This window comes from Neopsephotus bourkii, unplaced genomic scaffold (genome assembly GCF_033783945.1).
Source record: "Neopsephotus bourkii isolate Nb327-2 ecotype Australia unplaced genomic scaffold, CSIRO-AGI_Nbou_v1 NB_718, whole genome shotgun sequence".
NCBI lineage: Eukaryota > Metazoa > Chordata > Aves > Psittaciformes > Psittacidae > Neopsephotus > Neopsephotus bourkii.
Genome location: NW_026901217.1, coordinates 918,820 through 934,063, shown reverse-complemented (window position 1 = coordinate 934,063; position 15,244 = coordinate 918,820). Strand labels below are relative to the sequence as shown.

Genomic DNA, 15,244 nt, shown 5'->3' with positions numbered 1-15,244 from the left:
TTAAAACCACGAAAGAGCTCTAACACTCAGTTTTATGCTATCTAGCTTGACAAACAGAGAACATGAAATGCCTTGCCATCTCCCCAGACACCTCTGCTTTGCCATTTAATATTCTGTATTGCTTTTTATTAAGCTCACAGAAAGCCTAAGTCACACTGAAATAAATGACTGGAAACCACTTCTCTCTACAGCTATTCTCCTATTACAATCAGATCCTGACAAGTTAATAAGAAAGTCTACTTGTATTTCATACGGACTGTAATAGAGACCTGATATTCAGAACAATACTTCTCAAATTATTCTCCTATGCTTTTAACTGGATAGTTAAAATGCTGCCATAGAAAAGTGTGTGTTAAAGCCTTCTAGAGAAGAAGTCTGTTCTTCACAAGGAGAAAGACTAAGTATATAGGGTATCTCCAAACACACTTTCCTTCCTATTTTCTCTTTGCCTATCACAGTTTTTCTTAAAAGCACTGAGTCAGACACTTGCCAGATACATTTTTCCAGCCTTGATAAACTGGTAGCCACAGATTTAACACAAACACAAATCACTGCAGTATCACAGAAGTTTTTTAAAAAACTTATTTTACTATCAAAAAATCTATTTCAACTGTTTATCAGGCTTTTTCAGGCAGTTACGAGAATCCAGGTGGTTAGCAAACCCCCAGAAGGAGCTTCTTTTCCCTCCAAGCTGAATGTTCTAAAGAAGCATAACTTATTGGGGTTTTTCATTAGCTTTCTGTGGTATGTTTTCAGACATTCTCTCTTTTATTATTATAGTTCTTGAGGAGAACTTATAAAAAGGTTACAAGGAACTGTTTTCTTTAAAAGTTGACCAACACAGTTTCAGGCAAAAGCATATTAAACACCATAGTAAACCTATGGGAGTCTCTTCACATTCAAGGAAAAAGTCACTGAGATTACAAGCAAAGAGAAACATCAAGTTCTAGGCTTCTGAATTTGGTTTCTCAAATTACGACATAAAATCCCTGTCAATATTACTTCAGTTTACAATTTTCTTTTCATCAGTTTCATCTGCAATATTTTGGGTAAAAGGCTTGACTTTTTCCAAAAAGAAAAGGTAAATACAAAAACTGTCATGATGAACCGAGTTGCTATTTCTATTTATCGTATCAGTACCTGTGATATGCAAAGAACCCCTGCTATAGTTTAAAAAAAAAATCTGGCTTGTATGATATGCTTATAGCTGCACACCTGCCCTTTTGTTACACAGAGATAGTCTGCCGACCTTAAACGCCAAGTCTGTTGAATGAGACTTTCATCAATGAAACGTGGTTGCTTAATGACTTTATGGAGACAGACCATTAGCTTACAAAACAGCGTCAGTTTGTCTAACCAGAAAGAAAGTAAAATTATCCCACTGGGATAGAAAGGGAGGCTACTAAGGAGAAGAAAGGAAATGTCAGGCACACAAGCAGGGTTTGGATATGCTGAAGAAGGCAGGACAGAAAGACAAGACATACCTTTCCCTTGGCGCTGCCCCTCTCTCTGACTCACATCACCGGTCTGCGCATTAGAGTGGTCTTCACAGAAGCTGCACATACAGCACAGGTTGGCCTACAGCCAACTGAGTGACTTCAACTGCTCCATATTAATACAGCCACAGAAGCAATAGGCAGGAGATAGAGAGAGAAAATGGAGGGGGTTGCACCCTTTGCTCAGCCACCACCACTGCCAGGAAGCAGCTGAGCACAAAACCAGCTCATTCAGGCAGGACCAGCACCTGAAGCATTATCAATGCCAGCACCTGCTGTGCCACCTAACACAGACCACAATTTGGTTCAAAACAACAAAACCAGACACATCCCGCTCTCCCTGCTGGGTAACTGTGACTACACCAAGGTATTTACAAGGCAACCAGACCCAGCCTTATCAGCCTCACCACAGTAGTAAGCACATCAAGGTGCACCCACCACAGTACTGAGCACCTCACATGGACACTTGACAAGCAGAACTTCATAGTTAAGGCTAAGATTAAAGCAACTGATCTTTTGAAAGGCCTTGAAAGTTTCAAAGAGTGATAAAATGCACTAAATTCCTGCACTAAATTATCTTGCACATTCTGAGCTATTTCCTGATACACGAGCTGTTCAGTCAAAAACTTAAAGGTCAAATTTGCATCAATAGCCTCGCCAAGAAGTTTTCTGCAGAAAAAAGAGGAGGACAGACCAGAGAAGCAGAAATGACAATAAGAAAACTATCTATATTTTACATAAAATGGAAGTCACACAGAGTAGAGAATCAACCTGAAGAGACAAGTTATTAGTCTTGTTTTAACCAATATTCTTTCTCTTGTCTTTTAGTCTTCCCAAGTATTCTATTCTCCAGTGCTACTCAGAAAGACTCCTTTCTTTAAAAAGAGAGGAGGGGGATTACTGACTGTCTCACTTTTAATCCTTCCTCACACTCCCACACAGGGAACTTTTTTTCCTTAAGGATACTTCACAAGTACTTCATTATGTTAGATTTTTTTTTTCCTCAGTGTATATATAAACCAGCTACTTGCCTTTTTTAACTCATTCAAGCTGTAGCCAAGCATCTTGCCACAGAAATTTAAAACTAGATACATTGCTGTTAAGAGAAATATCTCTGAATGCGCAGGTTATAATAATATGCTTAAGTAAGCAAACACTTGAAAATGCCAAATGTAATTTATTACCTATGTCACTTGCAAATTTCTAGTGAGCCCACACAGGGTATACTTGGTGTTCGGTGGCTTGTTACGTTTCTTTCTAATGAAGGAAAAATGGAAGCACCTGTATCTTCTAGAACCAGCACATACCAACAAGCAAACTGAAAATCTTAATTATTCAAACCTGTCTACTTCACAATTAATCAAGCATGCACAACATTAAAACATCCCACATTCAACCAGCTGGTGTTTTTAGTGAGATCATATTAAAGCTGATATGCTACCACATTCAGATGGGGAAGAAAAAAAAAATGTAAAAGTACAGCCTCATGCATGCCTAATTTTCATACTTGATACTGTCAATAAAGTCCTTGAAAACACTCAAAATGGAAACCCCTGACTCTTAATACAGCCTGGCACTGTGATTTGCAAAGTAAACAGAACAGCATTTAAAGCTGTTACAGCTTAATACTAGTTTGGGAACGACCAAACAACACTGAGCCATGCACAACTAGTATCTAAGAAGGAAGACTTCTCAGTAGTAGAGCTTCCAGGCTGCCAATCTATGCCTCTCAGCTTCTCCACCTCAGAAAAGATGCAAGGTAAGAAACAGCATTACTTACGCCTCTCATACACCAGTGCAGCTGTGCTGCCTGGTACACAAGGCACAAAAAGCCTTAACTGCATTCAGTCCTTATCTCCCCACTACAGCAGTAGAAGATGACTAAGAACCCAGCACCTTTTCACAGCTTGCTTCAGCATTCCCCTCTAAGGTCACCATTTACCTCAGGGGACACAGATTGAGCCCCCCCAAAAAGTAAAGAAAAAACACAACCCTGTTACCATCAGGTGTTGTGATCTACCAGAAAGTATCACTGAAATTCCCCAAGCAAACAGATTCAGCCCAGCTGACAGCAAGTGTAGGTCTGAATGACATATTAAAAAGCAATCAGGCTGATTACATTATGCATCAAAACATGGTTAAGTGGTACAGTTTTGCTGCAACATTAAAAGAACATCTGATCTTCCTCTGAAGAAATACAGTTTAATTGTGAAGATACAGGCAAGGAAAAGAAAAAAAAAACAACAAACTGGAATGAAAGAAGTAGAAGAAACAGTTTTTCTTCAGTAGTTTCTGGATTATAAGGCTAAGGCTTCTCATGCCAAGCAAAAGCTTTTATGGAAGCAAAGGGCGAATTTAGTGACCTTGCCTTAGGCAGATGGAAGAGACTGTAACATTACAAAGTTCTCCTATTCCTTTGGGGGTTTTTGTTTGTTTTCTTAGGTGCAAGTTATTCACACCACTCCCTTCTCACCAGGTGTAGGTTCGCTTCTAAAGCTCCCGGTAAACCACCTCTCTTCTCAAGCACAGTCTTGCTGCTGTTGCAGGCCAGCTACTCTCCAAGTTTCTATACTTAAAACCCAACAAAAGTTTCTGTCTGAAAAAGAAACATTCATCAAGTCAAGAAAAGAGGAATCCAGCAGAGATGAGCAACAGCAGAGAAAGAAGTCCATCTGCCTATCTTGTTCAACAAAAACCATTTTTTCTTAACGTCATTCAACGAGGCAGCAAGAGCGCCATTGTAGATGTGCTAAATTTCTGCTGCAGCAAAAAATACATACATGCACATTCCCCCATAGCAACTACAAACTCTGGGTGGTAACAGACTTCTAGAGGAACAGCTTTGCTCCAGAAAAGGGAGGAGAAGCTGACGAAGAAAGGATGTTGCCAGAATTTCGTCTGCCTTTAGAAATGCAAAGGCTGCAACTCAACCCAAATAAGCTTCTGAGCCCTGATAAGTTCAACAAAGCACCTAACAAAGAAGCATCTGCTGGAGATAACAGCCAACCATCACCAAGATACCTTGAGCTCCTCAGCAGTAGCAACAATACCCACAACGTGCTGTAGAAGACAGCTCTTGCTTACCCAATTTGACAACATTGTGTGGTGATTTCCAACAGGAACTCTCCTACTAACAGAAAACTTTTCACTTCAAGTTTCCTCCAAGTTTTGGTGTTTGACTAAGGGAGACAGTATTAGCTGAAGTCAAAACAGCTGCAGACACACACATTACAAGTTTTACACACTTATGTATGCCTTTGCTTTAGTACTTTTAACTTGGTATGGCTTTTTTCTTTGAAGGCCTAGAGAAACTTGAATTGTAATATTGTGAATGTTAAATTTATGCTTCGATTCAACACAGGGTAAAGATCAATTAGCAATATAAAAGCATGTTTTGTTGGACCACCACAAGTCCACCTGGGAACCTCACAAAGCTCCAGAACCATACTTCTGAGGCTCCACTACTGTAGCACAGGGGACAAGTGAAGTGGTTCTCATATGATTTGCAGCCACATGTTAAACAGCACATCAGTCATGGCATCTGGATCAACAAATGTTCAATAGTTCACAGCCTCCTTTTAGAATTAGGTTGTTGGTGGGTTTTTTGCCCATTTTTAACCCAAAACGGGTTTGCTGATCCACTGATGAAGAGTGATGACTCCCAGGACCAAGGCACCCTCTCATACACACTGCCAATTCCAAAATGCAGATTTTCCACAGACAGCCAAGAAGATACAAGAGGAACAAACCAGATGGAACTATAAATGCAAGACTTTTCTCTCAACATAGTATTACCAGTCTGTGGGTCCTATACACAGCCTTGCATCACATCTGTGGAATAAAAGGCAAAAATGTAGCTTTCCAAGGGAAAAAAACAAAACAAAAGATTGTCCCACAAAGCTCTCTGCAGACAGAAGAGGAGTGGATGTCTCCTCTTCCTACACAGCAAGAAAAAGACTACCAAAGAAGCGGTTAAGTCAGCCAACATGCCAAGAGGAAAGGTTTCACATTTCAGCATTGCAAAAAAACCCAAAGAAAAACAACAAAAAAGGAAATTCTGCTTCCATGCATCAGACCTGAACAGGAATATTCACTAATGAAGGCTGCTGAGTCAAGTAACAATTTCAACAGAAAAGTTTTCCAAGTTAGTTTTCAAGTTATTCACTTAAAAGTCTTTGCATTCTATATCACAATCCAACTAACAAAATTCCTTCCAAAACTCCACTCCTCCCTTCATGCCAAAAGTCACAAATTTGAAATTCTAGCCCTGTCCTGGATTAACAATTCACTGCTCTGTCACCAAGTTGTATTTCGTAATCAGCCTTTAATGTACTTGTAGTGAGAACTGTCTATAAAATCCTAAACTGCCAAGACCTGCTCTGATGCTCCCGCTCCCACTCCCATTCAAGACTCTGGTGAAGCTTAAAGAAAGGCCACCTCTGCCAGGAGTCCAGGTATTTTTCTGCTACAGCTACAGAGGTATCTATTGATCCAAATTGAAAGATTCACAACATGTCAGTAAGTCTGAAGGGGAATCAATAGTTATTTGTCTCATTTCATTCTTCCCTCACGAATACAAGGAAAGGAACAACTATTCATCAGGGATCAGTTTACTGGTATACTACTGCAAGACACTGTGGACCATGCAATGTAACTTTTAATGTATACAGTGGTAAGAAACCCTCCACAGCACAACACAGAGTTATAAAAAATACACAGTTTCTCTAAGTGCAATACTTTAAATTTTATTCCTGTAGACAGTTGTTTCTGCAAAGATTTGTCAATAGCAAAATGGTTTTCTAAACACAAGCAAAAAAAGCTGTAGACATATTTAGAGACTAAAAAAAAGAGCAATTGTCTTCCAGGATTTCCAATTATTTTGTATATGATAGTATGAAATTCAAAAAAGAAAAAATTTAAATAGCAAAGCTATCTGGAAGCAAAGCTCTTAGGAAACAACATGACAAAGGAAGTGTATTTATAGGTCTGCAAACGGGGAGGGGGGAATCACTGAAGCAGCTGCATGGTTCTCGCACAGCAGAAAAACACAATTACAAAAAATGGAGGAAAAGGCAGACAGGGAAGAAAGTGAAGTAGTTTAAAACAAAGGCTCCAATACTTAACTTTTTCCTGTCTTAGGTTATCGTGAAACTGTTGAGGTGTTTTTAGCTTTAGAACTAGTGCCTTTTTCCCCCCAATCTGATCCAGTTTTCATAAGTGCCTTTCCCAGTTTTCATAATTAAACCCATTAAATAAATAATTATATGGCTGTGACGCATGTTGCTATGGCAAGGATTGCAATAGCAAAGATTCAAGCTTTTATGACTTCACCACAAGGTCACATAAAAGCCTGTGGACAAGAAAAATGTGTGGTGAAAAAGGTTACTTCCATTAACATCAACTGCAAGGAACAACACTAGGTTACATACACGTCCACACTCTGGAGAGTGGTCTGAAGTGCAAGCGTTTCATTTTTCTCTCCAGTCTCTGCAACAAGTCACAGAAGGAAGAGAAATGTGACCACTGCCTATCTCATCCTTCTGGTTTTGTCTGAAAGGTGCATTAGCACAACCCTCAAACAGTGCAAGAGGCCCCAGGGCCACACACATTTACTTGCCCGCTAACCCAGTTGAACACTCTTTTGCCTTTCAAAGTATCCATAAAAATACTACAAGGCTGTGATCTTTAAAGAGCGTGCATTCCTCACCAGCTACCTTTAAAGTGGTGCTCAAGGAAGATAAACACCACAGCCTGCCTTCCCATAGGAACATGGGCATCTTCCATGCCTGCTATTCCCATCAGCAAAGGACAAATCCAGCCTAGGTGGAACAGGCATAACAAAGTACAGAAGCAAAGCAGTACTGCCAGCCCAAAGCAGGGGAGCAGGCACACCTGGGGGCTCTGGACATCTGGCTGCACTTGGTAGCTGTGCAGTGGTTGCCTCAGAAGGTGATATCCAGGGTAAGACAGGCCTTCACCAAGGCCTTAGGGAAGGAAGGAGGAACAGGGAGCAGACTTCAGCCCTACATGGGACAGGGTTTAGTGAGAAGAAAACCTGCCTTCAGATTATCGACCAAATTTCCCCCAAAACAGTTAGGAACCTTCATGCTTCACCATCACTGAAGGCCAGGACTGCTGGCCTGGCATCATCACTTTGCGTGAACACCACCACCATGCCTCAGAGATGTACAAACACTAGTTTTGTGTGAAAAGTGTAACCAACCTAAAGCAAGGTGCCTCTAACTTGTTACTATTTTTACCAGTAAACCTTGCCCTAAAAATACTTGCGTGGGGGAGGAGGGGAAAAAAAAGGAGGATTTAGCAGGGTGTCAACTGAAAGCTTCTAATCAAATGCATACATGTATTTGAAGGCAAATAAACCGCTTTGAAGCTGCTCCATGGTGAAGTCTACAACTTAGCATAGAGGACGAGGCAAGCAGACTTTCACATTAAGAGAAGAGGTGGGAGATTCAAAATTAGAGATTAAGAAAGCACACACTTGTACTGAACTTTCAAAACAAGTTATTCCAGTTTAACATTTTTCTTCTCTTCCTGAACTGACGTAGCACAAATAAGAGCCAATGAACTAATGAAATGCAAAGCTTATCCTGAAGCTTGAAAGTATTATAATTGTGCTGTGCTTTGCTAATTTTAGAAGACGAAGAAGAATGACTACACTATAATAAGTCAAATGTAAATATACAAGGCCATCCCATCACCCATAGCACATTCAGCCCACATTATTCAACTTTTCTCCACATCTTCTCAATTTAAGGCAATAAGCAAGAAATTCTTTCGTTCACATCCAGTTTGCTAAACAAACCTATTCTACTCCTGACAAAAGTTTATGAGTGGCAACCTCCTTCACTTCAAGGCTGACCTTCTGCCTGTAGCATTCTCCACCCTAGACACACATAAATGTCACAGTGCAATAAAGTAGTGTGAAGTCTTGTATCTTCACAGTGCTCCAAGCTCTTTGATGGTTCCACCATCACCTCCAGATCCCATAGGAAAGCCAAATTTTCATCATTATAGTACCCACACAGTGAGCTAATATCAGTGTACTCTGAACACAGGTTTCTTACCTGACACTCAAAACAATGGGATTGAAAATGGAAATAACAAAGAAAAAAAAAATAATAAAAACATAGCTACTGGGAAGTCCCTTCTAGACACTATTTCCAGGTAAAAATCACTATGGGTCACAGCCTCTCCTGTTATAAAAGCCAGTGTTTTGCACAAACCTTTTTTAAGTAACACAGATTAAGCAGGTCAAATTACCACACGGAAAAACTGAGATACAAACCACAAGGTAAAATATACGTGACTATACGTTTACTACCTCTGCTTTAAGTTACCCTGAAAAACTCTGGACAATGTAGCCTAAGGAAACCATGACATGCATATTAGGAAGGCTATGAAAATAGGTAAAAAAAGTCAGGAAACCCCAAGATTATGAAGCTTTATTGCCTTCCAACCTTTTGGGAGAGTGGGGATAGCAGGAGGAAAAAAAAATAATCTAGAAATATTTTTTTTCAGTGCAGCTGTATTTTTAGCCTTACAAAAAAATTCTATTATTGTTTTCATGTTAAAATTAAAATATCCAAGTTTTTTTACTGGGACAGGAGTTAAGAGTTAAATATTTCTATTTTATCAAAACAGTTTTCTACGAAGGTCATTAAGTCATAAGGTTATAATGAAATATTTCAATTCATCAGGTTCTTAGAGACACACAGATGCTACATGCTAATGTTCAAAATGGACAATGAAAAGCAATTGTAAGCACAAAAAAACAAACCCCAAACTTGTACAACAGACCAGATTTCATAGCTGAAGCAGTTCTCATGAACAAAACTGGCAAAAAAAAAAAAAAATTAACCGCAGAACTTGGTTCAAACCCAGACTTATTTCATGTTTTCTGTTTAACAGAATATGGATCAACTTACAGTAGCTCTAATTAACTGACTTGAAAAATTATTTAAGTTTCACTTAGTATTAACTCATTAAGCTTAGTCCAAGGGGGAAAGAAAAAAAACCTGTAACTGGAACAGTTTCCCTTAGCATTGTAAGTGTTGCACTGAATGAGTATTACAATCTTTTCGCACTACATCTTCTCAAAGAAGCTATTCATAGTAGCTGTATTATATGAAATACCAAAAATATTCCCATGAACTCCAAAAGCTCTCCAAAAGACCAAGATGGCAGTGAGCTTGGAGTGGGGGGCGATGTGGGAGGGATGGATGAAAAAGGAAAAACCACTTTGCTTGATAGAAGCTGTCCATCAATATAAACAATTTTAGTCATTTCAGAACAAGCCCGAAGACCATCAATAAGAAAATCTTCAACTTCCATTTACCTTCCTTAAACTTCCCTCTGCCTTTATTTTTTAAATACATAAGGATGATTATGATATTTTTGAGTACATATGATTTTCCACAATGTGCAAAAAAGCGGTATCACCATTGCGAGGCGTGTCTCAAAAGCATATAGATTTCGTATGCCATTTATGTGTCATACCACAGGGGCATATTTTGCTAATGCTATGTAAGATATTACAGTATATTCACTTAGCTCTGCAGACTTGAACCACACTCACCTAACAAGACAGGCAAGTTTGGCTTATACAATACGTAAACAAGCCTTAGAGCAAACATGCAGTAGAACAAGTTGAAACATTGGTTACATTAGTTAAGCCTCATTACAACTGAGTAGCCTCTTCATTTCCAGTTATTCCCATTAAGAACACTACAGGTTAGCAAGATCACAATAAGTCATCATCTTTTCCATCAACCCTGTTCCAGGAATACTTTGCAGAGAGAGATGCAGCAGGACAATCACAAGAGAGCACAAACAGCTCTGGACCACTTCCAGTTAACTTTCACATCTATATGCAGACAGCTCTATTTTCCCTAAGCACATCCATTGCAAAACTCAGACATACAGACTGATCAGTTTTAACTCAATCAGCAGCAGCCTCTGGTACCCTGAACTACGTCAGGATGCGCAGGACCCTGGTGAAGTGGCTCACACAACGACTTACTGGATGTCAAAAGTCTTGGATTAGATTACGGTATTCGGGATACAGAGATTCCCTCCTGTGCACAGTAGTTAATTCTGGTTTGTTACACATCATTTTTTAGAGCATCTTTAAATACCCATGAAAACAAAAAGCAGAAAGCCCCCAAGTGCTTGTATCACGACTGTAAAACTATCTGCCAGCTCCAAATCTCTTCAGACTTGCCTGACACAGGCTGGGAGAACAGTACTCAACAGAGGCTCAGTCCAGGGAAGACAAGACTGATGTTGTAGGAAGCCCTCAAAGACACCAAAGCTTTTTATCCTGTTCAGATGAGGGAATGTATGTGCCGAATTCTGCTGGCTTAAGCTTTTTTTTGGTGGGTTTTGTTTTTTGTTGTTGTTATTGGGGGCTTTTTGGGGGGTGAAGATGGCAGTTTGTTGTTTTCTTTCTTTAAAAAGAAATATAAATTTATTATTAGAGTAGTGAGATCATCAGATGAAAGAAAATTTAGATTTATAGCTAAAACGGCATTTTTTCAGGGGTCAACTTTCACATTTGTGTTTGCTTTTATGTCTCCATGGAATTTGAATCATGCATGCTATTTGGGGCTTTACTGAAGGATGACCACAAAGAAACTTTACAGCTGATACAGAAGACAGCAGCTTATCTTGGCAGCACTCCTAACAGAGCACAGATAATTCCCATGCTCTTCAGCCTGTATTCCGTCAATTGTTTCTATGCACAAATTCAAGCCATTTTGGCCTTGGTGGATATCCATATAGGCAAAATCATAGCTAAAAAAGAATCCCTCCTTCTACCCTGATTAGACTAAAACAGAGCAATTATGTTTAAAGTCTGCTACATGCTTTCCAAGCAGAGATAGAGAGATGGGACTATTTTTCAGCATACTCTCCTGAAACATGAAACTCTCCTGAAAATATCATCCACAGTTCTTTCCCTTGGTAATGTATAATCTCAGAAAGACTGAAGATAGAAGAAAAATGAGAAAAGTTATGTCGGCTTTTTTGCTCTATAAGGTGTATTTTTATTTAGCATGGGGAGGTTTACTCGGGGGGAAGGGAATGATAATTGTAATTTCTAAACTTGACAAATAATAACATAAAAAAATAGCATGCTCAGATTAACAAGTACATTCAATGCTAACATACTCCTTCTAAAACCAAACCTTACTCTTCAAGATATATGAGCATTTCACAGAAATATGCAAGTGAACAGAATAACCTGAGAAAACCCTTGTACACATAACAGAAGAAATTAGCCTTAATTGGGAACTGAATGAAAAAATACTCAAGGCTTTTTAGTTCAGAAAACAGTTTGATTGGTTCACCCCAACCTTAGCACAGAGTATAAAACCAAAGAGATAAATCTGTTAGAGCAGACAGGAAAAATAACAATATATACAGTGCAATTACGAAAGACTTTAAACACAACTTCAAGTAGTCTGAACTTCATTAATTTAAGAAGAAAACAGGTGTTGCATTTACAGGTATATAATATGTCTTGTGAGCCTGAAAAGCAAAACAAACCATGACACCAGCTATAGCTGTTTCTGTCTGTAAAAAGTCTACATGGTGAACGTGGGCCATGTCATCCACATGTTCCTGGAATAGGCAACTCTAGTGGTCACAAGACTGAATTGTGTGGAAAATGTTGCTATATTTTAAAGGAACAGAGAACGTGAACTGCAAAGACAGCTTCCAAGAAGCCAGAAGATAAGCTTTATTTAGTAGCAAAACATTAATGATAACAGCAATACAGAAGACAAGTCAGAGAAGAGACATTTAGGAGCACAGAGACTGAAGCATATGCTATTGATGCAAAGCTGACACAAAATGAGCATGGGAAGTCATCCATGGACAGGTCAATGGCAAAAAAAAAACAAACCAAAAACAAAAAAGGGCAAAGATGATGATACAAGCTAACACAGAAGCTGTAGAGAAAGTGAGACCACAAGAAAAAGGAGAAAAAGAAGTGGGGGGGATATTAAAAAACCCCAACCAAACAACAATACTACCTTTTAGTAGAGACTTTAATCAAGCTACCTGACTAGTAAGATATAGTGTCACAAGGCTAAATACAAGAGCAAGCAAGGAGTAATTGATCCTTTCTGAAGGAAGATGAAAGGGCTAAAAATACGAACACTGAACAAACTATTGACACAAGAATCAGCCTAGAAAAAGTCACTTTTAGGCCTCTGCAGACATCTGTAAGTCATGAGGAAAGACTGAACCAGGCAGAAGCCAAGGCTTCCTAAACATGGAGATGTACCAGTAGACAGTTTTCTGGGAAGGCTCTTGGCTCTGAATTTTGCTCCCACCTCCCCTTTACAGATGACCTTCTGGGCATACTGCAAGGCTTATTTATTTACCCAGGTTTTTGCCTGAAGGATGGCTGTGAAGATTTTCCTACTAGGAAGGCACAGAGAGATTTTCTGTTGGCACATCACTAATTCCTAAGGTGTTTAGATTGTTTTAATTACTATAGACACACTGAGAGGTTTTGTTAAAAGCTAAAAAATATTCTAAATATAATAAAGCACAATGTATGTATACTTTTTGGGATACTGGAGTAAGTTTTACCACACTCAATGGAAGCTCAACATGCTCTTTCAAATCATTTAATTAACAGTTAGGTTTTTAATCCAGAACTGTAACAAACTTTGAGGACTCTCTCACATTGTCTTTTTATATTATGACAATACATGACTAAGAGCTAAGGTTCAAGCAATATGTCCGTATCACATACAATGACTACCTGAAACAAAGTTTCTGAATTATCCTACTGAAATCTTAAAGATTGGTTCAGTTGTGCCTAATCTTCAGGATACACCCTTGAGCAAACTTGGGTGAAATTATCCTTGTAAATCAGAAGCTATAATCCTTCAATCATGTCTGCATCTGGGGACCTTTTTCCACAGAAAATAAAAAGTTGTTTGAATGCTACTAGGGAGTAACTGCAGTTCAGAGTAACTACATTTAGTGCCCTCAATGAACTTTCTTGCAATCAGTATATTTTTATTTATGTAGCGGGTAGTTCAGGAAGTTGTCAAAAAAAAAATAATAATAAAATCAGTGTGGGCCTCTGCACTTCTTCATGAAAAGCCGAGATTAATACATTGAGTCAACAACGTCTATTTTGAAATAGTTTAACTCTCCAAGGAGATGACTGCTTTCCCCAAATGATGCAAACATGTCTGCTGTTGTCTGGGCCAATTCAGAGGCTTGCTATTCACTACCTCGTTGATTTCAAAATCAGACTACCCCTTCAGAAGTTGCAGAGACTATGACATCACGTTCATGACAATTTACTGCACAATTACAGTGGCTACATCCCTAGATTTTATTTCGTGGGAAAGCACATTTCTTATACAGTCTCAATTATTCCCTTGGCTTACACCTGTTCGCAGAGTTACAAGTTTTGGTATAAAGCTTAGCATGATTTTTTTTTCCTAACATTAGAAAAGTGCTTTATAGCAACTTAAGGCTGTGTAATTCAATTGCCTAGAGAAATATTTGCACTTTAAATTAAGACTTACTGGAATTTGACAAGCAATTCACAAAAGCACTGCTTAACTATTTGCTAAAAACAAACAAACAAAACACAAACAAACAAACAAACAAAACCAAACACCCAATCATTCAACCCTCAGCCAGATTTGACTTTAGTACAACTTACATCTTCTTAAAGAAGCAAAAAGCCCAACATCCTTTGAGGAGGCACTGTCATCTCCTTAAACGAATGGCAATAATGCAATCACAGAAATTCAATGCAAGAGTATAATTTAATAACCTCATGTTCAAATTAAAAGATTTGCACATCAGTGAGATATTGACTGGAACTGATAAAATAGTACTGTGGAACATTACAAGACAGCTTGAAGAAATGCAAATGATTGAAAAAATGGGTTTCATTATACTTTGGTCAGTCTTACCTTCATTCTAACCAAAATACTTTATATTACAAGCTTAAATTAAAAGGCAATAGAAGACAAGTCCTGTAATATTATAATTACAGGAACCAACCCTTACATTTTTGCTTTTGATTCAGCAAAATTTTCACCACCCAGTATACAAAGGACACAAAAGTATTTTCTATTTTATTTAATATGGCATTTATTTAAGTATGTACTATTTAGTTTCAAGAATTAAAAAATGCATTAATTGATAATATTATTTCATATGGTTGTATCCACATTCAACATGGTATAGCGTTATTAAGACCATTTCAGACTAGAATACATTATAAAAAGGATACTGTCTTCTGTCACACTTCTTTCGTCCTGATTCGCTAGCATTGTTCATTATTCAAACTGCACACCCAAGAAAATTACTTTCATACTCCAAATACAGAAAACTCATTTCAAACACAACCACAGGAATTAGTAACTCCTCCCACTGTTGTGGAAAGAAATGTAAATTCTTTCATTACACACAGGCGAATAGCGTAAGTAGACGATGACAACAGAAAAGGTATGCAACCCATACACAACTTCTAAGATGAGAAACCAGGTCCAGAATTTCTCAAAGTCACCTTTTGGAGGAACTACATCCTTTCTTTACTGACCAGATGAGACCAAATAGCACAAGGGAAAACCCCATGCCCCCATGCATATGCAACCTCAGCCAGAAGAAACTGGAACATGAGACATTCCTATGGCATGTAACAGCAGGGTTCTTTTGCTTCAACTGCCTTTTCTGAAATTGGTATT

At 38.5% G+C, this 15,244-nt stretch overlaps 1 protein-coding gene across 9 annotated transcripts in view; it reads right to left on the bottom strand.

The window, feature by feature from the left end:
• GAB1 (GRB2 associated binding protein 1) overlaps nucleotides 1-15,244 on the bottom strand; it is a 98,049-nt gene that overhangs the window by 69,759 nt on the left and 13,046 nt on the right. Inside the window, exon 1 of one of the 9 annotated variants that reach the window (XM_061354137.1) lies at nucleotides 1,485-1,764. The exons of the other annotated variants lie outside the window; for them this stretch is intronic. The gene's annotated coding sequence lies outside the window, so the exon portion shown is untranslated. Of the gene's footprint in view, nucleotides 1-1,484; nucleotides 1,765-15,244 lie in introns of those variants that run through there. 9 annotated transcript variants of the gene reach the window in all.